This window comes from Triturus cristatus, chromosome 12 (genome assembly GCF_964204655.1).
Source record: "Triturus cristatus chromosome 12, aTriCri1.1, whole genome shotgun sequence".
In the NCBI taxonomy this organism is placed as follows: Eukaryota; Metazoa; Chordata; class Amphibia; order Caudata; family Salamandridae; genus Triturus; species Triturus cristatus.
In genome coordinates, this window is record NC_140595.1 from 98,818,633 (window position 1) to 98,844,048 (window position 25,416).

The 25,416-nt window shown below is 43.6% G+C and overlaps 1 long non-coding RNA gene across 1 annotated transcript in view; it reads left to right on the plus strand.

Annotated features, from left to right (window-relative positions):
* The first annotated feature begins 297 nt into the window (after nt 1-297).
* LOC146772728 (uncharacterized) overlaps nt 298-25,416 on the plus strand; it is a 166,843-nt gene continuing 141,724 nt past the window's right edge. The window contains exons 1-2 of the long non-coding RNA XR_014972178.1: nt 298-427; nt 982-1,068. This is a non-coding gene — a long non-coding RNA (uncharacterized LOC146772728). The remainder of the gene's footprint in view (nt 428-981; nt 1,069-25,416) is intronic.

Here is a 25,416-nt window from a genome sequence, read left to right on the forward strand (position 1 = left end):
AGTAGTAACATAAGCCATATCATAACACAGGGAATTCCCACCGGGAGTATTACCAGGGGTCCTGACAGTTCTCTTCGAGTTAACAAGGGTGCCCGGGAGAAGGGGTGGCCTGGCAGGTGTGCTTTGCTCCTAAGGCAGCCGGCGCCTGCAGGTCTAGCGCCAGTCACATCGGCCTGCTATCAGGCCGGCCTCTCGGGTGCAGTCTCTAGCAATGGGGCGTCTTGGTGCTTCCACCCAAGCACTGGCAGGTGTAGGTGGGGAAATCCCGGTCAGCGCCGCTGGGCTCTTGCGTCATCAACACAGCCCAGTCCCCGCACGGCCCAGTCTCGATCGGCGTTTGGCCTCACCTCCCTTTTGTGCGCAGCGTCCTGCCTCCAACTCCCTCCTCGGCCTCAGGTCAGCGCAACACGACAGTAGCCAGTTTCAGGTCAGTCTTGGCAAGCGCTGACCGCTTCTAGCGACATCATTCACAAGGATAGTGCTGTTCCACCTCCCTCCTATGTGCACACTCAGGCCGCCATCTTGCAAGGCCTTCCGCATCTCTTCATCGGCGGCACCAGTGTTCTCCCGCTGCCACGCCGCAGCAGCAGAGCTCTCCGGGCATGATTAGGAAGCACATTTGGGTTTAGGATGATTGTCCCAGGCGGCAGGAGCCTCACTTGGGCGCGGCCATCTTGCTAGCGTCTCTCTGGCGCCCTCCCCGCATTTGAATTATTCACCCGATAAATTCACAGAGTGAAAAAGACCCACTAAATAATTCGAAATGCTGATTTGGTACGGCAAGTACCAAATTCAGTGTGTTGTGTCCTGTTTTGAAGGGAAAAACTCTTAATTGATGTTATTTATCCCATGAAATAAATACATTCCCGGAATCATTTATAGGAAGCAATAAACTACCAGGCACTTATGAAAAACTTATAATTGAGGTAATTGCCTTCCTCTTGAAGTAATTCCCATTACTTTGTGTATCCTTTTTTCTAGTCCACTTCTGTACAGTTTCCCGAGATATGCAGCATTCCTATGTTCTTCGGTATCTCTCTTGACAGTGATTTTTGTTCCTACCAGAAGGTAATTATGATTTGTTTCATGTTTACTCTACTTGACTTTTCATACTCACGGACAACACCAAACCATTAGGACCCAGTCTGTTGGACATGTGCGTTGTCAACGAGTATGTACTAATTTAAGCTAGAATTACTTTTAATAGAAGACATTTTTAGGAGTGGGCAAAATGTATTGCTTATGAGTCAGGTCATGCTGGAGACGTCCTGCAAAAGGAACAAATGATGGATGGAATGCTGAACAATGCAAACATTCACCCCCAGTAACAAAGATCTGGGTTTAATCCATCGTACTTTAGCTCACCATGCCACTCCAGTTTGGACCCAGCCATATGCAAATCGGGGTCAAGACTTATTTGCATATGACTGGGTTCAAACTGGAATGGCACGGGGAGCAAAAAAATGATGGATTTAGGCCCAGATCTCTGTACTGGGGTGAATGTTTGACATTGATATGCATTCTGTCCATCAATTGTTGTTTTTGCATTTGTCCCCTAGTGGGACGGGTATGCCCTGACGTGGGTCTCGTGCTCTTCATGCCACTGGAGACAAGCTAGCCTGGCCGATGATGGGTGATGCCTGAAACTGGTGGTTGTTTCCGGTCCAGGGAGGACCTGGCCTTGCAGTTTGGGCTGGACTGTTCCCATGGGCAACGGGGTCAAGACTGATTTGCATATGGCTGGGTTCAAACTGGAATGGCATGGGGAGCAAAAAATAATGGATTTAGGCCCAGATCTCTGTACTGGGGTGAATGTTTACATAGATCAGCATTCTGTCCATCAATTGTTCTTTTTGTAGAAGTACTGCTGCATACATACATTGCATCACATGCCAGTAACTGTCAAATTTAAAACTCTTTGTATTTTTTTACTTTAGTTTATTGTGAGCTTTTACTCCAATGCATTCTACTATGTACTGTGGAGTTTGTGAGCTCTCTGTCTCTTTCACTCTTATTTCTGTCCAGCAGGCAGAGCTGGTAAATTTCCAGTTCATGTGGTGCTCATAGAATTATATTCTCTTTGGGGCACATACACCAACGAAACTACCGATTGCAAACCGGGCAGATTCGTAGAATCTGCCCCTTTGCGACCGGTATTTTAGCATTTGGGATGCATCAACCCAAATTCGCAATTTAAGTTGTCGCAAAATTAGCGATTACTTAAATTGCGAATGCATTTGGGAATCGCAAATTGCGATTCCCTAAATGCAATGCAATTTCAAATTGCAAATCTGCAATTAGGGATTGCAAATTACTTTCAATTTGAACTTGATGGTAATTTCCAAAAACTTTGAAAAATGCACTAAAGTGTATTTTTCAAAGTTTCATGTTACACACACACACATGCCCTTGGGGCATGTATTTGCGCAACATGTGGTAACATCTCAATTTCAGGGGTGCAACAGGGTGTCCTTTTGGCCCCCTTGCACCCTTGAAATTGCAAGCGCAATTTGTGAGTACCTATTTGGTACTCGCAAATTGCGCATGCAATTCCCCTTTATTCCTATGGGCCTCTAGGCCCATAGGAATTAATGGGGAGCTATTCCTTAATTGCGTTTCGCAATTTGCGAGTCGCAATTAAGGAATATGTAGGAATCTCAATTTTTTTTTGCGATTCCTACATGCATAGGGATTTGCGAGTCCTAAATAGCGATTTCTTAAAATTCGCGATTTAGGATTCGCAAATCCTGACTTTGATGCATGTGGCCCTTTCTCTCTTTCTTTGTAAAATCAAAAAACACTATCGGGTATGAAAAAGCTTGAAAACTTGACATCTTCGATTAAATAATGACCTGTATGGTTGATTTTGATCCCTTGACAAACTCAACTATATATCTAACATCTTAAGAGTGTCTTGAAGTAACGTACATACACATTTGCGCCTTCTAAAGTACACCACAAAGCAGGACATGCACAGAGAAGGACAACAGAAGACTTTCCCACGGTTGAACAAGTAATAATCCGCCCTTTCTAGTTACCACACCCATCAGGTAAAAGCACACAAGCAGAAATAGAACTGGGTGCTGCGAACTTGCGCCATGGCTGCATTGTGGAATTTTTCACAGTTGCAGCTATTTCCTTCTGCCCCGAAACCTAGCTATGCAGCGTTGAACTTTGAGTAGGAGTAGGAACTTTGTACATCCTCTCCATCCTGGGCAGCCCTGTACCTAATCTTCGTCTGGTGGTCCTCTACAGTCTCGGCCCTCCCATCAGGGAAGTTGGCAGAATTTCGAGTGTCATTCGAGTTCAGTGGTACCCTGGGGACTGGTGACTGTTTGCGGACCCCGAGGGTGGAGCGGGTGTGACTGTTTGCGGACCCCGAGGACCCGCTGTTTGCTGCCTGTAAGCCCTACCTGCTTGCCACTTGCTCCTAAAGCCCCGTAGTCCTCCCGCTGCCGCACTACCATCGGACCGGCAGCCGAGGGGAGGACTACTACTCCCAGGGGGCTTAGCGGCGCGCACGTCGCATTACGCGCCCGGAGGCGCCATAAATCCAGTCTGACATCCACGTCGCGGGACAGAACCTTGTACTATCTTGTGACTTTTTCTTCTGGAGGTAAATTACTTGTATAACATCGATTTGTGGGAAAAGTCTGCAGAAGATGTCTAAAAAACTCCGTTCAGGAAGGTTAGTGGGAGGAAAACCTGGTGCTAAAATAGATACCATCCGCACAAGAAATAAATCTGTGAATAATCCCCCGTTGAAGGGTCAATGCCAACTCTTTGAGCTATGGGACATTCCTATGGATAAGAAGTCTAATTCTGCTGTAAAGGAAGCTCTCCGCTCCGCAGTTCAGGAGGATCTTACTCAAGCTGTTACAAACTCTTTGTCCTCATTCTTGCTGACCGCGCCACCGCAAACAGCAGCAGCGGTGAATGCCTGCCCTGTACATCCTGAAGGGGAGGGAGAGAGTAATCTCGGAGTTCTTGTATCTGAAGGAAAACTAGAGAATCAACCACCTATGCCTCAAGCTGTTACTTTGAATGACAGGTTAGGTGGGGATCCCTCACCGTTATCCATTGATCTTGAACTTTGCGGCCGCTATGTAAATACAGCTAATTTGGAGACTCTGGATCCTATTAAGCCTTTTGGGGGTGCTACTCCCTCTGGGCTAATGTTATATAGTAGTACCCCTTCGTTAAACGGACAGGACATGTCTGATCTGTTAAATGTTTCCAGGAGCTCGGGTCTCAATTTTTCTGGTATTTGTCGTCCAGCTGAAGCTAGTGATAAACCGATATCAGAATCCATGATTGCTTTGGAACAATTATTAGCCTCCATTCTATTTCTCCTGGGGAAATTTGTAGGCAGCTCGGATTGTATCCTGGATTCAGTTACCCAAATACTGAAGACATTGTTACAAAAATCACCAGATACGAGGAGTGTTTCCCCCTCCAAGGCTGAACCCAGTTCTCCAAAGGGGAAAATAAATGCGCCCATAGTGGATACTGGCATAAAGGCTGCAGCAATAGTTCATGAAATTCATACTACAGTTCAGCCTTTAACCGCAGTGCCCAATTGTGTTAAGAACTCTGTTCTAGAGATTGAGGAAGAAAACAAATCTATTTCCGGTTCTAAAGTGGTTCAAGATTTATTCCCAATCTTCATGTCTGAAAATAAAAAAGAACTTTCTGAAGATAAACAAGAGGTAAAGGTAAAAAACGGTAAACATAGAAATAATAAAGGGAATAAAAGGAAACCAATCCGAAAATACAGGAAGAAAAGACAACGACGGATAATCTTCCAAAACTCTCTAGTTGCATCGGAGAACGAAGAAATAGACTTGGATCCAACTTATACGTCTTTAAAGGTGGAAAGTGAATTTTGCCCACCAATGTCTTTGGAAGTTTTGCCGCAAATGGAGGGCCCTCTTCCGAGTTCCTCTCCATCGACTGCGACAAGAGCCCCAATCCTATATCAACTTGGGCCCCTTAACCCTTTGGCCTCTTCTTTCTCTCCTGCCCCAGAGATTGGAGACCGCTCTCTTCCTGCGCGCCATCCAAAAAACTCAAAGGCTCATGTGGACACTCTCGTGTTAGACTTTTTACCTTTATTCGATGCAGATATACCCCTAAACAGAGCATGGCTACTTAAGCGTTTTAGCCAGATTGAAAGTCTTCACCCTATTCAATCTAGGGACATTGAGCTAGTCTCTTTGTCTGGTGGAGACAGGGTTTTGAGTATAAGGGTTAAATTTTATTCACCTATCATTGTAAATTTGATATTACAGCAAGCTGAGAATTTTCAACGCACAGGTATTGATGTTCTCCCTATTTTTAACCTTGGTAATACCAACCCTTCCCTTGGGATGGCACTAAAGGGCGATAAACAAAATGGGGTAGCCTCCCCTCTTAGAGACCTGAAGATTTGGGTCTCTAAGGGGAAACGTTCGGTCTCTCAGGTAAAGCCACTCCCTCTGCCTCAGAATTCCTCCTTCATAGAGGATAATAATCGGTGGAATTGGCTGCACAGTGCCTAAGACCACAGATAACCCCAAATTGTTTCACCATCTTTAACACCCCATTGAAAATTATTTCTTGGAATGCGGCAGGGATTCATAGTAGTCCAGAGAAATTTGACCTTTTATTCTCTTTAGGAGCAAATGTGATTTGTATACAGGAAACCTGGTGTATTAATATGCTGGACGTTTCGAAGGATTTCTATGTTTTGGAAGTGCCAGCTGCCCCTTCCAAGAAAGGTCACGCTAGGGGGGGAATCGCTTGTCTATTATCAAATAAATTGCAGTGGAGATTTTCCCATTACACCGACCCAAGTAAATTTTTTCACGCTATAACAATAGCAAATCTGTTTAGTAATTTTAAAAAGTCACCTATTGTTATTCTTAATGTGTATATTCCTCCAGAAGAGCGTTTTAATCTCATATTGAAGCAGGTATTTCGATATATTGATCAAATTAAAAATGTTCCATCCCCTCCGGATATCATTCTCGTTGGAGATCTGAACTGCAAAATTTCCAATGCTAGTCTGAAACTTTTTAGAAATAAATCTAAAGAAGAGGCGCATTTTGTTCCCCTACCCCTCTTCCCAGATAAGTTAGTGACTAACAAAAGAGGGAAGATTCTGCTAAAAGACCTAGCGGCCGTTGAGGGACTTATATTAAATGGGAGATTCCCGTCCGATGTGCCTGCCAAATTTACACATAAGTCTCCTTTTGGGTCTTCTATCTTGGATTATGCAATCTCGGATTATGGCTTGTTTCCGTGTATTCAGGATTTTAAGATTATTCCTACATCTCTGAGCGACCATAGTGTAATGCTCATAACTATTTCTTTAAATTCCATGCCCACTGCGCCATGGTCCCTTAACGACAGTGACGCTGCTTTCCACGCTTCCACGGGAAGGTGTTTTTGGAATCCTTCTGCCATTAATGGGGTCCAGGATATATTATGTGAAACTTTAATAGAATTAAATGAGTGGCGTGGTCTAGAAATAGTTAATTTTGAAAAACTCATGCGAAACATTATTTTACATGTAAAAAAGACTTCCCGCCCTAGAAAAGGGGTAGTGGTGCCTAGTATACTACGCATCCTGAACAAGGAAATAAATAAACTAGTCCGTGAGCAATATCTAGATAGAGTTATGGAACGAGAAAAAGAAATTTCTAGACTAAAAAGAAAGAGATGCAGACTAAAGGCGAAAATAAAAAAGGAGAAGGAAGATACAGTTTGGATCAACTTGAGGGAATCAGTTGTTCATGGTAGGATTAGAGAATTTTGGGCAATAATTGGGAAGGGATGTGGTACTAGAATAAGCCCTTGCCCCATCCCCATAGCTGAAGAGGTATGGATCACTTATATTCGGGACCTCTATGCAGGGAATGGTATTACAGGTGAAGATATTGTCCTAGATGCAACGCCCGAAGGACTCATTAATTATCCCACAGAGGAAGCAATTGAGATGGCTATAAAAAATATGCGTGCCTCTGGGGCAATGGGTCCTGACGAACTCCCTATGACACTGCTGAAGCAGGATCCTTTAAGGTGGAGTAAAATCCTGTATCCATTGTTTAAAGCCTGTTTCTTGTCTAAAACGGTACCTGCCTCCTGGAGGGGAAGTATCTTGGTCCCTATTTTTAAGAAGGGAACCAGGGATAGCCCCAGCAATTATCGTTTGATAGCCCTCCTCGACTCTATCGGAAAGGTCTTTGCGAAATGTCTTTTAAATTTCCTCTCCGACTGGGTCGAGGAGAATAATATCTTGCCTCTTGAACAAACTGGCTTCCGTAGGGGGCATGGTACTTTAGATAACCTCACCGCTCTCCATGTGGTTACTGATAAATACGTGCAGGTGAGAGGGGGGGTGGTGTATACGGCTTTTATTGACTTCTCCACAGCGTTCGATAAAGTAGATCGTAGAACGCTGTGGAGAAAATTGGCAGCTCTTGGTGTTCCAGCTTATCTATTGGAGCTTGTTCGGACTCTCCATACAGAGACTTGGTGTAGTGTCTTGAAAGGGGGCGAAAGGGGGCTCTCCCATCAAATTTCGTCCTTGAATGGCCTTAAACAAGGCTGTTTATTGGCTCCCCTTTTGTTCTCCTTATATACTGTAGACCTACCCGCCGCCTTGTCTGCCAGTGAGGGTATTGCTCCGGTGATGGGGGGGACCCCAATATCCTGCTTGATGTATGCCGATGACGTCCTTATTCTAGACTTGACTCCTAAAGGACTTACAAATCGGCTACATGCCCTTCATGTTTTTGCTGCTGCCCATTGCATGAAGATTAATATATCTAAAAGTAAAGTTATGTGCATAGCCGGTAAGAAGAAGTGCCGATCTGTAAATTTTGGATGGTATATCGGCGGCCAAAAACTGGAGGTTGTTAACTCCTATACCTTCCTGGGGAAAATTATCACGGCTAACTTGAGTGAGAGGCCCCATATTGAGCATAGTTCACGCAAAGCCCTCGCCCATGGCAAAGGTTTAAACTCCCTCTATCAGGCTACGGGGAAAAGGCACTTTTCGTGTTTACTGGAGGTGTACAGGTCTAAAATCCCCGCAACGATACTGTATGGTATAGAACTTATAGAGGTGAAATATTGGGACTTTTGCCATAAGATTGAGGGGAAACTCTTAAGATCCCTATCTTCTCTGAATACTGCGTGCTCTTTGGCCGCTTGTAGGCTCGATTTCGGTCTCAGGAGCAGTTGGGTACAGGGACTATGTGCCCTAGTAAAATGGGTGGCCTGCCTGGCTAGAGCTGAACTAGGGACGATGAGAGCTCTCCTCAGAAGTGAATTACTGGGTAATTTCAAAGAGTTTTCACAACTTGTAAGGAATTTTAGAAAAGCCGTAACCCTTCTAAAATTAGATGAAAACACCTTGTTTTTGTATTCTCCCTTACAGTTAAAACTCGTATTAAAACAGGCCTCGTGGGAACTATGTTTTCAGTCTGATAAGAAGTTAATCTGTGAAAAAAGGGATGTAGACCTTCTCCTTAATTCTTATGTGATGAAGTTGGCCCAACCCTATGTCACATGGAACTTGCCGCATGGTATTCGTAGATTCTGGTTTCTTTTACGTTACGACCTAGTACCTTTAAATCTACTTTTATCCAAATGGTACGGTTCTTCTCCTATGTGCAATTTATGTAAACTGAGTACCCAGGATTGTATGCATGTTTTATTGACCTGCCCTGCGCTCCGTATATTGCGTCTCAGATGGTTAAAACCTATTTGTATCCGTCTGGGCATTTCCACTTTGAACGGCTTTCTCCAAGCACTTTATTGGCCTCCTAATGAAATGTTCTGTTTCTATATTTTTAACTTTTTTAAAGGTTTTTTAGCTATTTATTAACATGCCTCTGGAGATGTTTGACATTGCTTCCTGCTGTAGATCTGTCATTGTATGTTATTTTTGTACTTAAATATGTTTCTCAAATGTCATAATCTTGATATGTACTTGTCTTCTGCTTTTATCATTGTAAACTTCTATGTGGCCCTCTTTTGAGAGCCAAAACATAATAAATAAATTGATTGATTGATTGAGTAGGATATGGGAGGTGAACCTATTTAAGGGTATGTCAGTAGTTATTGGTGAGTTTGAGCCATGTATAGTTGTAGTTAACTCTCACCAACAAAGGCTTGGACTCCCTTATGCTCTTTCTATAACTTCTACCAGACATGCCAAGATTTTAATGGCAATACTTGCCAAAGTGCATCCTCACTTAAAACAAAGGGAACTCCTACTTACACAAAAAGCACCTATTTTTCACTTAACAACTCCCTATAATTACACACAAGCTTTTGCTAATCACATAGTAACACATCGTATTGGGCATTGTATTCTTTGTGAAATGGTATAGGATATAGCCTGGGTCTCTTAAATGTAAAGTGGGACCAAATGGGTGACATTGAAGTGGAGTCATCCTCTCCATATCTGCGCAGCTGCCCATCGCTGGACTCCCTCATATAGGAAAGTTTTAGAGTCAGATCTGAGCGGTCTAGATTCATCCGCTAAAAACGACTTACATTAAAAGGTAAATCTGCACGGCGAGAATTTTAAGAGATGTATGCGCCTGTAAGTAGGAAATCTTAAAATGTTTTTGTGATGACTGCAATCCTGAAACATGCAAATGTTCTCAGATATAGTATCCAAAGGAGTGTAGTATTTACATGTTTAAATATCTATGTTATCATGAAGCCCAAGGCCGGTTTTCTGGGTAGACAGCCACCTGGGTTAAGGGTTTTCGATGGCAGTGCACTGAGGTGCCTCCATCTCAAACGTTATAGTTCCACCAACTCTAAATGAGGTGGGCTAACTCTGAGTTTAGTGGGTCTGCATCCCACCAATTTATGGCAGTGCTCCTACTCCATCAAACTCTATAGTAGACCTTACGTTTTGTTATAGGTTTTGAAATTTTGCTGATGTAAATTAGGTCCAAAACCAAACTTTTATAGAACCAAGGATATAAAACTACTCTGGACTTGATCGAAAGCCTTTTCAGCGTCAACTTTGATAACACAGCAAATGTAATATTTTTGTGAGCTGTAGTAGTCACCATATTACTAATCGAACGTCATCACATGCTCCTATATAGTTAATAAAATGTTACTGGTCAGTGTAGATGAGCATTGGGAGACTTGAATCTTGCCACTGTGCTAGTATTTTGAGTACTTTCTTTTAGCGTCTCAATTTATTGAGTTTATTGTTGGACATGATGCTTATTCTCTTGTTTTTTATTTACTCAGCTCTTGACCAGTGGTAACCGTGTTAGTGCTTTGTGTCGTCCGACATCTATGGAGCCTTTGAAACAGTAGATAATACCTTTCTGTTGGATAGATTGAAATGTTAGTGCCTTTTGCTTGACTCTTGGCTAGGCGGCCTTTTCATAAGACACACTTCTCTATTTTGTTTGCATCTCTGGGCACCCTGTGGCCGGAGGCCAGCCAAACTTTCTTCTATAACCTCAACCACATTCAACGTTCACCTTTTCCCCTCCTATGCATTTTAAGCTGTGTTGTTTGACCTTTTACACATAGGAAGATGATATTAAGGTTAGACAATCCTGACATTCCCTCTTTTGAACCTACATCTGTGACCTGTACTTAAGAATTCAAATAATTCAGACACAATTGTAACAGTTATTTATATCAACCACAGAGTGCTTGTGTTGCGGTAAATTCACCAAATTTCACATTAGCTTTTGCGTCAGTGTTGTCTTTCCAAGAGTCATTTTTTGCACAAACAGTCTCCAGCGGGTGCATAGTAAAACCATTTTACCCAAAGTATGTCTTAGCTGAAAAAGGTCTTGTGACCTTTTGGCAAACCACATTTCTAGCTATTCAGTGAATTTCACAGAACTTTGCAATGGGATGTCACAAAATATTGTGAAAACAAATTATGCAATTTTGCACTTCTTCAGTTATAATCCTTAATCTCTGGCTTCGTTTGTAGGAAGCCTATGGGTCATAAGTCTTCTCAAGTAGTTAGGAACTGCTTCCAACTATGCGCCTTTACATTCTCCCCGCTTCTGCTCTTCTAAAACGTGGCTGCTGGAACTGCTGTACGCTAAGACCAGCTTAACTTCCTCAACCGCTTTGGTTTTGGCAGCTCTAACCTACAGCTGAGTCAGCATTAGCAATTCCTACATGTAGCAACTAGTTCATTCGCTTACAGGCAACAGGACATTACCTCTTTTGAAAAGCAGTGCATTCCTTGTCAATGACGTAGAGTAACATTTAAGGATCTTTGCATTATCCATCCTGAATTTTGATGGTAGGGTTCCCTTCTTTTCACATTTACATATCTTTAAGTTGTCCATCAAGAATTGTGGCCTGCCCTTCTCTCACCTTTAAAGCTCTTGGAGTTATCTATTCAGAATTTTACCGGTAGGGGGTCACAGTTTTTTATATTTACAGCTCTTCATATTATCCATCCATAATTTTGCCGGCTATGACCCGCTTTTTCTCTGTGATACTCTGCCATGTACTCCTCTCCTGATGATGTATTTTTTGTTGGCTCTTGTTTTCATAAGGAAGATGCTAGAGGTCAAGCATTCTCATTCTTATGGACTACCCCATTTATGAAAGTGTCTAAAACCCCCTACTTTTAGCCCAAATTAATGTTGCTACTATATCTCGTGTGGTTATGATGACTCTAGTGGGTGTGCCCCTGAATGCCGAAACCACAGCATCTATGGGATACAATATCAAGGGCAGAATAATAAAAATAAAATAGCAACAGGTAAAGAAGTCTAGATTTTCTTTATCGAACTCAACATATATCTACTTGAGTCCTACATATATCTTCCAGGTCCGCATATGTGGAGTTAAGAGTATTAATCTATACTTAACCTGTATGCACTTACATTTCAATATTTGTCAAACAATATCCCGTTCTCGATATTCTTATACCACAATACTGTTGGTGTTGATATGCAGTAGTACAACCTTGCAGTGTCATGTTTGTGCCTAACAAACCTTGTATATATAAAATACATACATATACACAGCAAGACTAAATGTAGCAGAGAACAATGCCAACTGAAAAGGCCAGGAGAAGATTTTCCCATCACTTGACAGCTACTCGTGGTTCCTTTTGCGATTCCATCACCCCTTGGAAATCAACCTAGATCTGTGAGCTTAAGCAGTGGCTGTACTGTAGAAACTTTCCTTGTAGATCCAATTTCCCCCTCTCCTTCTGTTTTTTCAACACAAATAAGACATCCCTTTGAATCACCTTGGTGCAGATAACCTCTGGGAGAGGAAGTGAAATAAAGGGATGGACGATGTTCTTGGTAAGTGTTGAACTGCGTTGGAGTTGAAAATGACTTTTGCTTTCATCAACCCAGAGCCTATCATGTTCTAGATGTATAGAGCACTTCTCCAGATGGGCCCAACTATCACCCACTGTACAGCAGGGTATCTTAGCTTACCATATTCACAAGATCAGCGGTTTATACTTCTGTGTGTTCATCACCCTCTTCTGACTCTTAAATTCCCACTACATATGTTCACATAGATTTATGTGACAGAGCGCCCCTTCTCAAATGAATTTCCCTACATACCACAATCCCACACACACATAAAAAATCCTTCTACCCAGACCTTAGCTCCGCTACTCGCACGCAAGCCCACCCTTCCACAGATAGGCTCATCAAACACACTAAGAATCTCTACCTATGCACACAAGAGTTTGTCTACTCAAACAAGTGCCATGGGACGTGTCCGATTGAATGTTGATTTACTTGGCTATAACCTATGACAAAGGCTACCCAGAAAAGGAATTTGGCACCACAGGGCACCAGCAAGTGCTTCCTATGTACTTCCTCATGATCTAGGCGAATTATTAGGCGATTCAAGACACAATTGGGAAGGTGTATTTTCAGACCATTTATAGATCTTGTTAGGTAAATTAACATTTATTGTTTACCATAAAAGGATGGCTATGGCAGAGTAAATCTGTAAAACATATGTGAGTACAAGGAAATAGTTCTAGGAAATTTATTTTGAGTACAGTCAAACTATAGCACAAAGGTTAGGGCTATGAAGCCATAAATCATAATCCCAATCTGCTATCAGTTGCTTTACCGAAGCAGCTATGGTGGGTGGAGTGTGTGTTATCTGTTTATATATATATATATATATATGTGTGTGTTTGTGTGCACGCATGTTAGGTGTGTTGCCTAGTGATACAAACAAGGAAGATCTAAATTTAATGTATTCAGTTTTGACTAGTAACTTAATAATAACAATATTGTTAAAGGTTATGGCTGATATTCCCATACCCTTGGCTTCAATCCCTTTCCTTTAGTGAAAGAGAACAAGGAATTAGGAGGCGAATGGTTGATGCGAATGAATCAGACAATGGTGTTCAATTCGTATGAAAAGTGATCCCTGCATTTTTGACAAAGATTGGTCTCGCATATGACAGCGTAGCACTATTTAGAGACCAAGCCAATGGAGTTGTAGAGAGGATCTATTGATTGGTGAGGGATAATGTTCAACTAATTGACTTCCTTGCACAAGATAGTTGGACAACTGATTTGGGATATAGGATGATTCCTCACCGGTTATCGGGAATATTGCCTTTTGAGTCACTGAAGGGTGGGGAGCCAACCACCAAAGAACCCCTTAAGTGTTAGTAACAAACAAATCAGGCGTGAGTGGATAGACATAATTAAAAATGGTTATGGCTGCCAAGCCGATGAGATATGAATGCAACTTTAACATCAGGAAAGGAGTAAAATGTTTAATTTACTGTTGCTGATTGGATGGCTGTTGTGACAGGCAGAATAGTGAGGGATGGGGAAAGTACGTTTTCTGGGAACACACGGTGAAAGATGTAAAAAATACTGTGGAGACTCTTCATAATGAGGAAAGGGGTAGTTTTAGCCACGTTTGCAGCTATCCAAATCAAACCAGTGGGTGAAGAGACTGTCAGCCATTTTCAGAAACTGCATTCATGGGATTTAGAGTTTTACTACAATATGTCATTGTTATGATTAATAATTTTTCCATTTAATGTTATATTAGCGGGTACTTTTGTTATACATGAATCTGTATATGCATTATTGTGGAGGGAGGAGATTTTTGGTTTTCAGACTACTGTTTTTGGAATTCCCGTGAGCATTCCGAGTCTTAGGATATTGATGGCGTGGGATTCCAAAGAAGAACAATTGGTAGGCTTGCAAGAAAGCTGGAGATGTTGTTGTACTGACAATGCATTTCTATCCGGAAGACTTTCAGTGCATTGCACTAGTTTGTGATGGTATGTGTTTGTTGTACAGAGCTTGGGGGGGGGGGGGGGGGGGGGTCAATGACCCATTGGTCAAAGACTAGCACTTTGAATTTGCAACACTCTTTTACTAGGAGCTAGCTTGCATTATCACTGTGGATAGTAAAACGGTGCAGGCTAACGAAATGATATAAGTTAGCCCGCACAGTTTTTGATAATAGGTCATTTGGAGTTTCTGCAAAGTGAATGAGTATACGGCTTAATAGCGGGAATCACAGTAGTCCAGGTTTGACATAATGTTCCCAGATCCCATTGGTTTCATTTTGTACAGCAGGACACCTATCTTTATTAACACATCTATCCATGCTAGTTGCTACCCCTTACATGAATTTTCCACAAGGCCCTTGCACCCCCAACTAAGATACTTTTGTTAATGTACTCATCCATTTAGTTTAACCCATGTTATGTTTGTTTATTCCCCTACCCCAGACGGTGGCTCAGAGTACTCTAATTTGGTCCCAGAGAAGAATTTTTCTCTATTCCCCGCATCTTTTTCGGATTGTGTGATATGTAAAAATAAACTGAATAAAGGAATTTAACATTTGATTAGTGCTACTTGTTTTGAATAATCTAGTTGGAAGAATTTTGTTAATCTCAAATAGACAGTCTTCTGTAAGTAATATTGAGATATCAATGTGAAACAGCATAGTGTTCCAATCAGAATTAATTTGTTCAGCTCTGCTATATGTGCAGCACTGACAATGTTTCTGGATTGATTTGTGAATACACAAAATAATGAAAAATAGTTTAATATGAAGATGTTCCCCAGTTCTTTTTTGAATGTCTTTGTAACTGCTATAAATCTCAATTCAACAATTAACGGTTGTTGACCATTTAATTCCTAGACTCTAGGCAAAGGCATCCTCATATATCAACACCTCATACAAGAACTTCAGACAAAAATATGTACACTAGAGTCTTCATAAGCTATAAGTGCCTAGTCTCCACTCATGGGTGTAGTAGAGAGGATTATAGGAGGAGGCTCATGCATCGATGTGGTCGTAACTAAAGGGATCATGACTTCAATCCTAGGAGTGAAAGCGCAGCCGGTTGTGGTGTCCACAGATAACCACCCACTGGCCCAGGGTGCATATCCCAAGGAAATGAAGAACAGACTTGTGAGGAAGCTCCCTGGGTGTGGGTATCAATCTTATGTCTTCCCTCAGGTCTCCAGAAGGATATCTAGACTCCTTGTCTATTATTTAGTGGATTTTGTTCATGAGAGCTGTATGTTTTTGTAATTCGAGATTACCTGATATGCACCCAAAGCGTAACGCAGAAAGTTTAGCACGCTCCTCAGAAGAATTTCCCATTGCTCCCCTTGCCGCTATCAAGAGGGAGACTTTTTGGGCTCTTCATCTGCCATTATGGTCCTTGAGTCTCAGCCTCTGCATCAGACGGTATGGCCTCCTGGCAAGGCCTTGGTTCGATATCACACAGTATGGCTGCTCCATGATGCTTACGTTCTGCATCAGACAGAATTGTAATCCTGTGAGGCGGAGGTGTCACAATAGACTATATGACTCAGCAGCGGCTCCTCCGCTAAGGCGGAGGAGCGTCGCCCCACTGCTCTGCAGCAGTTTAAAAAGGAAAACAAAATGATAATAACCAATGTTATTATCAGTTTAGTTTTCCGTTCCTGCTTAGATGCGGGCAGGGCTGGGATGGCCACAGCAGGGGCCAGAGGGAGGAGTGGTGAGCACACTCTAAAGTGTGCATAATGGTTTGGCCGGCCGGCTATACAGTCATGTGCACTTTGCATGTTCTCTACCGGCTGTAATGCACAGCCTGGGTTTAGAACATGCACAGGCCCCCACTCCCTCTTTGAGCGCCGAACCACGGCGCTCAGACCAATCACAACTCTGCTGTAAGGCAGCATAGTGATTGGCTATGGGAGTCTGGGAGCCTGTATGCTTCCTGGTTTCTGCTGTCGACCGATGAGCCGAAGAGGACTGATAGGCAGCTGCTGGCCAGCCTGCAGGTAAGTGTTTAAAAAACATACATATTAATAATTTAACACGCCACCCCCGTTAAGTAGTGGCTGCCACTGATATGACTGCCTCACAAAACTAGTCCTCTGGAATAAATTGTACAACTGTTTCAAGAGGCTGGGCTCTGCAACAAATAGCATATCAATTCTCTGAGGTTTGAGCTCTGCACCCGGCAATAATGCCATTCGATAATGCTTTGGCTCTGCACCAGAGTGTATGTCCTTAATATGATATGGCCTTAATATGATATGGCCTTAATATGAGACTTGCCTTTGCTCCAGCCGGTACCGATGATCCATGACTCTTGTTCTACTCGCAACATTAGGCCATACAATGAGATATGAATTCTGCACCGGATACTAAGGGCGTCTAGTGAGGCTTGCCTCAGCACCCTATATTATGTATCTTGGCCTCTGCACTAGACAGTATGATCACTCAATGAGGCTGGGGCTTTGTAACACGCTTTTGCAGTCTCATTAGATCTGGCGACAAAAGGGTCATAGCTTGAGTTGTACCCAACAAAATATGGGTAACATTTGATGCCTGGGCTGTGCATAAGATATATGAATCCTAAGCCCTGCACTGGACTTTATTCCAACTTATGGGGCATGGTTTCTACATAAGACAGAATATCTGTGCCATATGACCTTCACTCTGCTTCAGGCGGTATAGCCTTTCCTAGAGGTCTTCATTCCACATCAGACGATATGGCCATCACGTGGCGCCTGCGATTTGTAAGAAACAATATAATCGCCCTATGAGGCCTTGAGGCTGAATGTACACAGTGGACATTCAGTGTTGCCTGGACTTCGTGACAAACAATATGATAGGTCTGCTATAGTCAATATGCTCTTCCAATTTGAGGAACACGGGTCAGGTTAAGAGACATCCATCTGAGGGAAGGATCTCCCTTGTAGAGGGTCGTTTGTAGAGGGAAGCTTAGCTTTTTCACCATCTCAGCGTCCGGCAGTTGACTCAAAAGAAGTAAAAAGGCTCAGTGTTAAATATAAGGCCCCCGCATCTCGGTTGTCCTCAATGATCATCGGTAGATTTATCGCTAATACCGTCCTTAACCAGGCACGCAAGAGGTAAATAAGCCGTGGACCCACTGGTCATACAATGCAAGGCAGTCATCCATGAGCATCTCTGACTGCCCTCATCCAGACATGGAGGATGACAGGAAGCTGGTGTCTAACTGGCCATACAAGTCTAGCCGGGCACCATGGGTGGCACCACAGGGCGGGTGTTTTTGTTTGTGTTGCACGGTCAGCAACCAACTCTGAATCACCACTGGGCTTCTGTGGCGTAACTTTAGAACTGGGACTGTGCTAGTGTTGGAACACTCTGTGCTTGTTTTCCCTACCCATGTTGACGTCGCAATGGGAAAAGCCCCTGAAGGAAGAAAACCATAGTAATTACGCTTTGTTTCTTCAACTGTGCCGTAAGACCTTCTCCGCCCTTGAAGTGGAGAACATTGCGACAAATCCACTAAAAAAAACATGCAAACACTCCCAGGATTCCTGGCTGAGGCTCAGATTTGAAAAAACAAATCAGACAACAAACTTAGTCAATGTGGAAAGCGCCTCCAGCACCCAGAATAAAATCGACCTATGACAAAGTCAAAATATTGCTCAAAGGGCCAAGGGAAATCTGGTTCTTTTCAAAGAATAAATTCAATTTGATTCACAACAATCACACTAGAGTCCGATGTACTTTCTTAAATGAAGACCCATTGAGGTAGGCAATAGTCACATTTATTGCTCAAGTAACAAGCCTCATAAATGGCCAGTCTTCGTGTCTCAATGAAATACATTTGTCTGTCTCTGCTCCCCAAGGATAAAATCGTCTTCAAAGTCCCAACTTTTTTATTCAACAAAATATAAGTGAGGATACCCACATTTATGTCAGTGTAATAATACAGCAGAAACTGCTATGACTAAACCAAGGGGCATAGACGGAAAACACCCTCATGTGTAACTATGATTAAAAAAAAAACTAGATTATGTGCTTATTAAGAAATAGTGCACCTAACTTCAAATCAACATGCAGCTGCGAAAAAGACTTTGCAAAACCGCCGTTCTTAATGCAAGTGGTGGAGCTCAAATGTCTACAGACCTTGCAACTTCCTGGCCTGGCTGCAAAGTGAAATTGGAAATGGGTGTACAAGTTGAGAACAGGAAACATAACGGCATACCTAGAATTCGTGTATGATAAGGCAAGATAGGCATATTGTGATAGGTATTTCTAACCGCAGATTCCTCACCCTTTAAATTACCCAGGGTGCCAGACTGGGTCCGGGAAGCTATCACAAGTTCCAGCGGCGGCTCCTCTGCTATGGCGAAGGAGCGTCGCCTCCACACCAGCACCCTCCCAAAAATGTGAAAAATAAAACTGGGTTCAAACCCGTTTTATTTTTCTTCAGTGTGCCGAGTCTCGGGGTGGGGCCTGGGGGGGAGACAGGCACTGAGGGGAGTGGTAGCTGCACTGCCTTCACTGCGCATGACGGTTTGGCCGGCCGTCTCAGGTCGGCCAAACTGTCATGCACAGTGTAGGTGTTGCCAACCCGAGCTTTGTTGCTGGTTTGAGGACAGCAGGCACAGGCTCCCAGTCTCCCTGAGAGCGCAAATCGATGGTGCTCAAGCCAATCCTGACGCTGTTGTCATGCTGTGAGAGCAGTGTCGGGATTGGCCGCAGGAGATTCTGGGAGCCTGTTTGAAGACGAGCAGAAGAGAGTGCAATGCGGCTGGCTGATGGTAAAGTCAGTTATTATTTTTTCTTTCCTTTTTTGTGTAGTCTGTCCTGCTCTCCATAACCAACGCCTTGCCACTCAGCCCTGGTGCCAGCTGCTGATGTTCACAACAGTGCTTCCATGCGCTGGCGGGTGACGTTGTGCACCTTCACAAGGACTCTATACCGCCTTGGAAATGATGGAGCGGAGCCGCATTCAAACAACACACCTGTGCGTAGATGTCAGTTCCTTTCATTTTCTCAATTTTGAACGTGGATCTGTAGCTCTGCTCTAATTCGTTCTTGTCAGATTGCAAAAAAAAAAAAAAAAACTTGTATGCAGGGGAACAATGTAACCTCCTAAAACTTCAGGATTTAAATGGTGTTGTGACTGTTGAAAAAAATGTGACAGACACACACCAAGTGTGCATTTGATGTTTGGGCTCGGGACGCAACCCCAAGCCGATGCAGGACCATAAAGCTACTGAATGGCTGTGCCGTAAGGCTTTGACTCTGCTTTGGGCTATGTGGTCCTCCCTTGAAGTCTTCACTCTGCGTCATACAATACGGCTGGTGGGGACTGGACTTTGTAACAAACAATCACAGCCCCTTGAGGCCTTGACTCTGAATTAGGCACATTGGACTTCTTAACAAATAATATAGTAGTCTCTGCTAAAGTCATAATGCTCTTCCAATTATGGGAGCAATGGTGACATAAAAAGACTCCAATTAGAGGAAGGATCTCACTTGTAGGGGTCATTGGAAGAGGATCTTTAGTTTTTTTCACCATCTCCAGATTCAACAATTGACTCAAAAGAAATAAATAGAAACAGTGTTAAATAAAAAGGGCCTTCAGGTGGATTCACCTCAGTTCCCTCAGTAGAGGGGTGTCTTATACCGCCCTTAAGGTGGCACAGAAAAGTTTAATATTTTGCTGAACATCGAAAGAAACCAAGATGTGCCGCTTGAAATCAAGTGCCGGACTCATTCCCGCTCTCGAGGCCACTCACACAACAGATCCTCTTCGCTGCCAAAGTCTTCTGATAAATCAAAGTATATGGCTAAGCAGAACTCATCCCTATCCAGCCACTCTCTATCGTCAGAGAAGTCGAAAGGGTGTCAAGGTGCCACTATGTCTCACTCATGATCTTCCATCGAGGAGCCAGTTCTGCAATTGGTCCAGATCCACCCTGAGTTCCCTTAGATCATTTGAAACATCAAAGCAGATTGAGGACTTTAGGGAGACCATGTTTTGAATCTTTGGCACTTTTCCGGTTCTCTCTGGTGCCACTTCATGCACCAAGAATCCGCAGGGACGTCCGGTCGAGTTACCACCTGAGATACGTCCTCGCCTCCATCTGTGTCTCTGGACCCCTCAAGTTCCGCACTAAAGTGCTACAATCTGTGTTGGTCCTTTTGACATCGATACCAGCCCCGATTCTACCTGTGTTGTAGGAGGACACTTTACTGATACCAGTGTCCAACTCTGAGTTAAAGTCATCTTGCCCTCGACAGATGACCAGTCTCAAATTCACCCACATGCACCTGCTACCCATATAATCAAATCCAGAGAGAGCACTGCTTGTACCGCAAAGCTGCCATCAGGTACACAATTAACTCTTTGGCTCTGACTCAGACTGAAGCAAAGCCCACTTGGAGATGAGAATGGAAATGATGGGGATGAGTCTTCACCACATTAAAATGACCACAACCTACACAGGGACCTGCAAGAGGCCAGTGGCCTCGATACATCCCCTATGCTTGGTTGATTTTTCAACCTGGGCCACAAATTCTGAAAAAACGCTTTCTTTTCAGGGGTGAATATGTGTGCAGCTGAGGTCTTGGACTTGGCCTCAGACTTACTCTCTGGAAGTTGTAACTAAGTTACTTACAGATGTTTTACAGCCTGGGCAGACAACATCAGAGCTCCTACTACCCTTATTGCCATAAATTGAAGCCATAACAGCCACACACATTAATGGGTAACTGTTCTAAGTTGATTCTTGCCCACAGGTGAATAGGTAGGTAGCCAGATGCCACAGACCGGCTCCAGGCGACCCTGATTTTTTGACTTACCATCCTAATCCAGTGGGTCTGATGGTAAAGGCTTCCACCATCCCGGTGAACCTCAATTCATTCCCCACAATCCACGAGGACAGAGAATCATAGGATTGGGGCATTTGAGAAACAAATGTTCTCATCTACCAAGTGGGCCTTATGGGTGGTCAGTGCCAGTTGCCTACTAGACATTATCCCCAGAGAAGGTCTGCTGATGGTCCCTGAGGAGTTCAAGCCTCCCTGGCTTAAGCCATTTAGGATGGTCAGGATGCAGCCAAATATTTAATTTGTGCTGGCCTGGACACCACTGACTACTTAGCATGAGCAGTCAACTCTAGTGTTGTTCTATGTCGCCATGCATGGATGAGGTCTACGGGCTTCTCTGGTAAAGTCCAGGCAGCTCTTATGGACATGCCTTTTGAAGGATCTCGACTGTTTGCTCAGGAGCCTGATTCTGCTTTAAGGGGAGCCGGGCCACGATGCATTGTTTAAGCCTTTCAACCTCTGCCAGACAGTTTTCTCAAGGATTTCGATCCTTCGGGGCTACTCATGAGTTTAGAGTCGAGGCAGCACCAGGGTCCTCAACCCTGTCCTTTTTGGGATGGGGATCAGGCAGGCATCATGAAGGTCCCCAAGAGCACAGATCTTTCTAGTCGCCATGCCCCTACGGTATCAGTATCCAAACCGCATTATTTTCCCTACCCCACCCAGAGCTGATGGTGGAATGGGGAGGTTAAATCCACATCGATCTGATTGAGTTGTGGATCATTCGCCTAGCATTGAAGGCCTTCCTGACATACACAAGAGGTGGTTGCTACAGATTCTTATGGACAACATCATGTAGTACTGCAACGAGCAGTGCAGAGTTGGGTCCTGGGTCCTATGCCAGGAGTCTCTATGTGTGTGGAGTTGACTGGAGCATCAGGGCATCTTCCACGATCTTCAAACTCCAAGGTGGGTGAGCTCCAGTGGTGTTGCGTGGTGGATCACAAATAGCTGTAACACCCTGTGGTGTCACCGGACATTTTTCAACAGATCTGAGAACCATGACTAGATCTATTTGCCATCATCGAGAATGTGTATTGTCTTTCTAGGAGACACATTCTGGCTAGAGTGGATAACCAAGACTCATGTATCCTTTTTCGCCTCTGTCTCTCCTGCCCTGTGTTCTGAAGAAGATCAGGAACAACCTGATCCCAGTCATCTTAGTATCTCCAGGTTGGACCAGACGATTATGCTACTCGGAACTTCAGGGCATGAACATCTGTCCTCATCTGTCCTCCAATCAGGCTTCTGATTAGGGAAGATCTTCTGTTTCAGCAGCAGGACAGGGTTCTGTACCCGGGCCCGCACAATCTGCACCTTCATGCATTGAAATTGAGCTGTGGCAGTTGACGGTGTTTGACCTATCTCTTGAGGTTGTCGATGTTATCCTTGATGCGGTGTCCTTCTACAAAAATGCTAGGCGCTGGAACAAACTTATGTGGAGCCCGCCATAGCAGACATGTTGCAGACCAAACTGTCTAACATTTTATTGTTTGTTTTATCTTTGTCCATGGAGGGTCTTGCTGTGATCACAATTAAAGGTTATTTGTCTGCCCTTTCAGCTTTTTTGCATTTGCTGGACCAGTTGTCTTTGTTTAAATCACATGATGAGATTTCTAAAAGGTTTTAACCTGCATGTTTCCTCCAAACCATTTGTGATGCTACAGTGGGATCTCAACTTGGTCCTAATTTTCTTCATGTGTACTCACTGCAAGCAGATGCATAGCTCCTTGCTATGTCTTCTGACTGTAAAGACGGGCTCCTTGTTGCAATTACTTCAGCTCGTGTGAGTGAGCTTCAAGCTTCGTTGGTGCAGATACCTTACACCACCGTGTCCCAAATAAACTGGTGTTGAGGACTAGGGTGGCATTTTTGCCAAAAGTTATGATTCCTTTTCACTTTGAGCAATCCGTCATCCTCACAACGTTCTTTGCCCCATCTCACCCCTCAAAAGAGGCAGAGAGACTCCATCAGTGGGATCCCAAGAGAGTCTTGAGTTTTTAGATCAGTCGCCCAAAGACCATTGGGTGACACTCAACTTTTTGTGGGTTTCTCTGGGGCAAAGAAAGAAAAGGTGGAGCATAAAATGACTTTGTCAAGGTGGACAGTCCTCTGCATAAAGGACTGGCAACGAAGCAGCTTCCAAAACGACTGATGGCTCTTACCACCTGGGCAAAGCTGCTAACAATAGGTAGGTATGCAAAGTGCCTGTTCGTGATATCTGTCAGGCAGCGAAATGGGCATCCGTACACATCTTCATGAGGCACTCCTGTCCTAACAGCCAGATCCGATGAAAGGACATTTCATTTGTTTGGTCCGGCAGGACTTTTTTGTCTGAGTCCATTCCACAGACATTCCACCATGGGAGGTACTGATTTGGTTTCTATTCTAAAGGTCTGAAATCTGCAGTTAGAGGTATCCATCAGAAGAACAAGTTACTTACATTTGGTAATGCTCTTTCTGGTAAATAATCTATTTACCCACATATTCCTCACTGCCCTTCCCGTTGTATGGAATGGTCTTGTTTTTCCATCTAAAAAAGTGCCAATTTAAAGATCTGCTCAAGCACCTCTGATTGGTTTTGTGCTCCGTGTCCGAAGGTGTGGACAGAGTCAATGAAGAAACTGACATCAGTGCACAGGGCTGGTGCTTATATGCGGCTCAGCTCTGTCTCTTCTGCGGTGGAGCTGAGTCACCATAGAGCTGCCCTGCGCCACTTGCTGGTGTGCTGCACCACAGCTAAGCATGAGTAAGCTTTCGGGATCCAGTCTAGCAAGTAGGGATATTTTAAGGGGGAGAAATCTGTGCTTAGATAGAGTATCCACCAGAAAAGGTGTTGCCAAAGGTAGATAACTTGCTTGTTATGCCCTTTGGTTCCACTGCAGAGTGTACACTCAGCCTGGCATCTAGATGCACTTTGAACCCGTTGCCGCATTGAAAGCCGGTGCAAAGTTCATTTTTTATTAATCCATTAAACCCTTTCATGATTTATGTGGTGATAAAGCTTGCCAGGAGTATCCTTCAAGGTACAGCAAATAGGTTATAGTCTGATCAGTTTCAGTGCAAATATATGCAGACTACACATGGGTGTAAAAGGATCTAGAATGACGGCAGATGAAGATGCGTCTGTGATTCAGGTAACCTCAAGTGTATGGTTAAGAGTGAAGATTCAGAGGTAAAAGAGATGGGTCTTCCGCTTCTTTACAGACTTTAGATAGCATCTTTGAGTTCCTACCTATGTTTGGAGGAAAGAGTGTTCCTGGTGCTCATTGTTGCATTTAGGGTGTGCCAGACTGTCATGCTTGAGTAACGGTATTTAAGATATGTAAGGAGCTGAAGTCTGGAGTTAGGGCATTCCAGTTTCTCACATTTGACTAGAGTCACAAGCTCTTCTATGTAAAGTGAGGATATTTTCGGCCTTTAAATTTCAAGTGACCCACAATTCAAACTTGAGAGATACAAAGCTTCCATTAAGAGAATTGGGTCTCTCAACAGGCAGAGTGTCCTGTGTATTGGTCAACTCCTGCTTTTGATGTTGGTTTAGTGGTGACATTCTTTGCTGAGATTGTCTGCACAAGATGACCAGAACATTTGAGCACCAGGTGAAGGTTGTGCACTACTCAGGAAATGCATCATGGTGTTCCAGTTATATAGGTTCATATGGCAGACTTTCTTAGGTCTAGAACTTGCTTTTTCTAATGCGGGACCAGGTTTTCATTTGCATTTTTGGTAGTCTTTTTGATCCACAAACATCGTCCAAGGCTCTAGAGTGCTGCACAACAGAACCAAGCTACGTTACATATTCAGGTCTTTTTAGGCACAGGGAGATTATAGGCCTTATTTAGATTCTAGAGGACGTCACAAACTTGTCAATGTTCCGTCCGCTGTATTACACATTCCTTATAGTCTCTGGCACATGTAATACCACAGGAGGGATATCCCCCATGTTTCAACTAAGCGTCCAATCCGTGAACACTAAATAAGGCCCTAAGTGATTTGTCTGAGTGACAGGATGTTGAGCGGAGGCCAGGATTAGAATCTCTTCCCCATGTTCTACAGCTAAAAACTTTGGCCACATCTTTTCCGTTGAAATATGTAAGTTGTTACTTTACGATAGTCTGCATAAATTCCATTTCTATAGTTGTGAGAAAGTGCTTATTTTGACATGGTTAGCCACACACTTTTTGCCTGGAACATGATGTGGTTTCAATTGAAAGTGCACATGGCCCCTGCTAACCAAGTCCTCTGTGCCAGAACTTCTTCCCTAAAACAGTATCA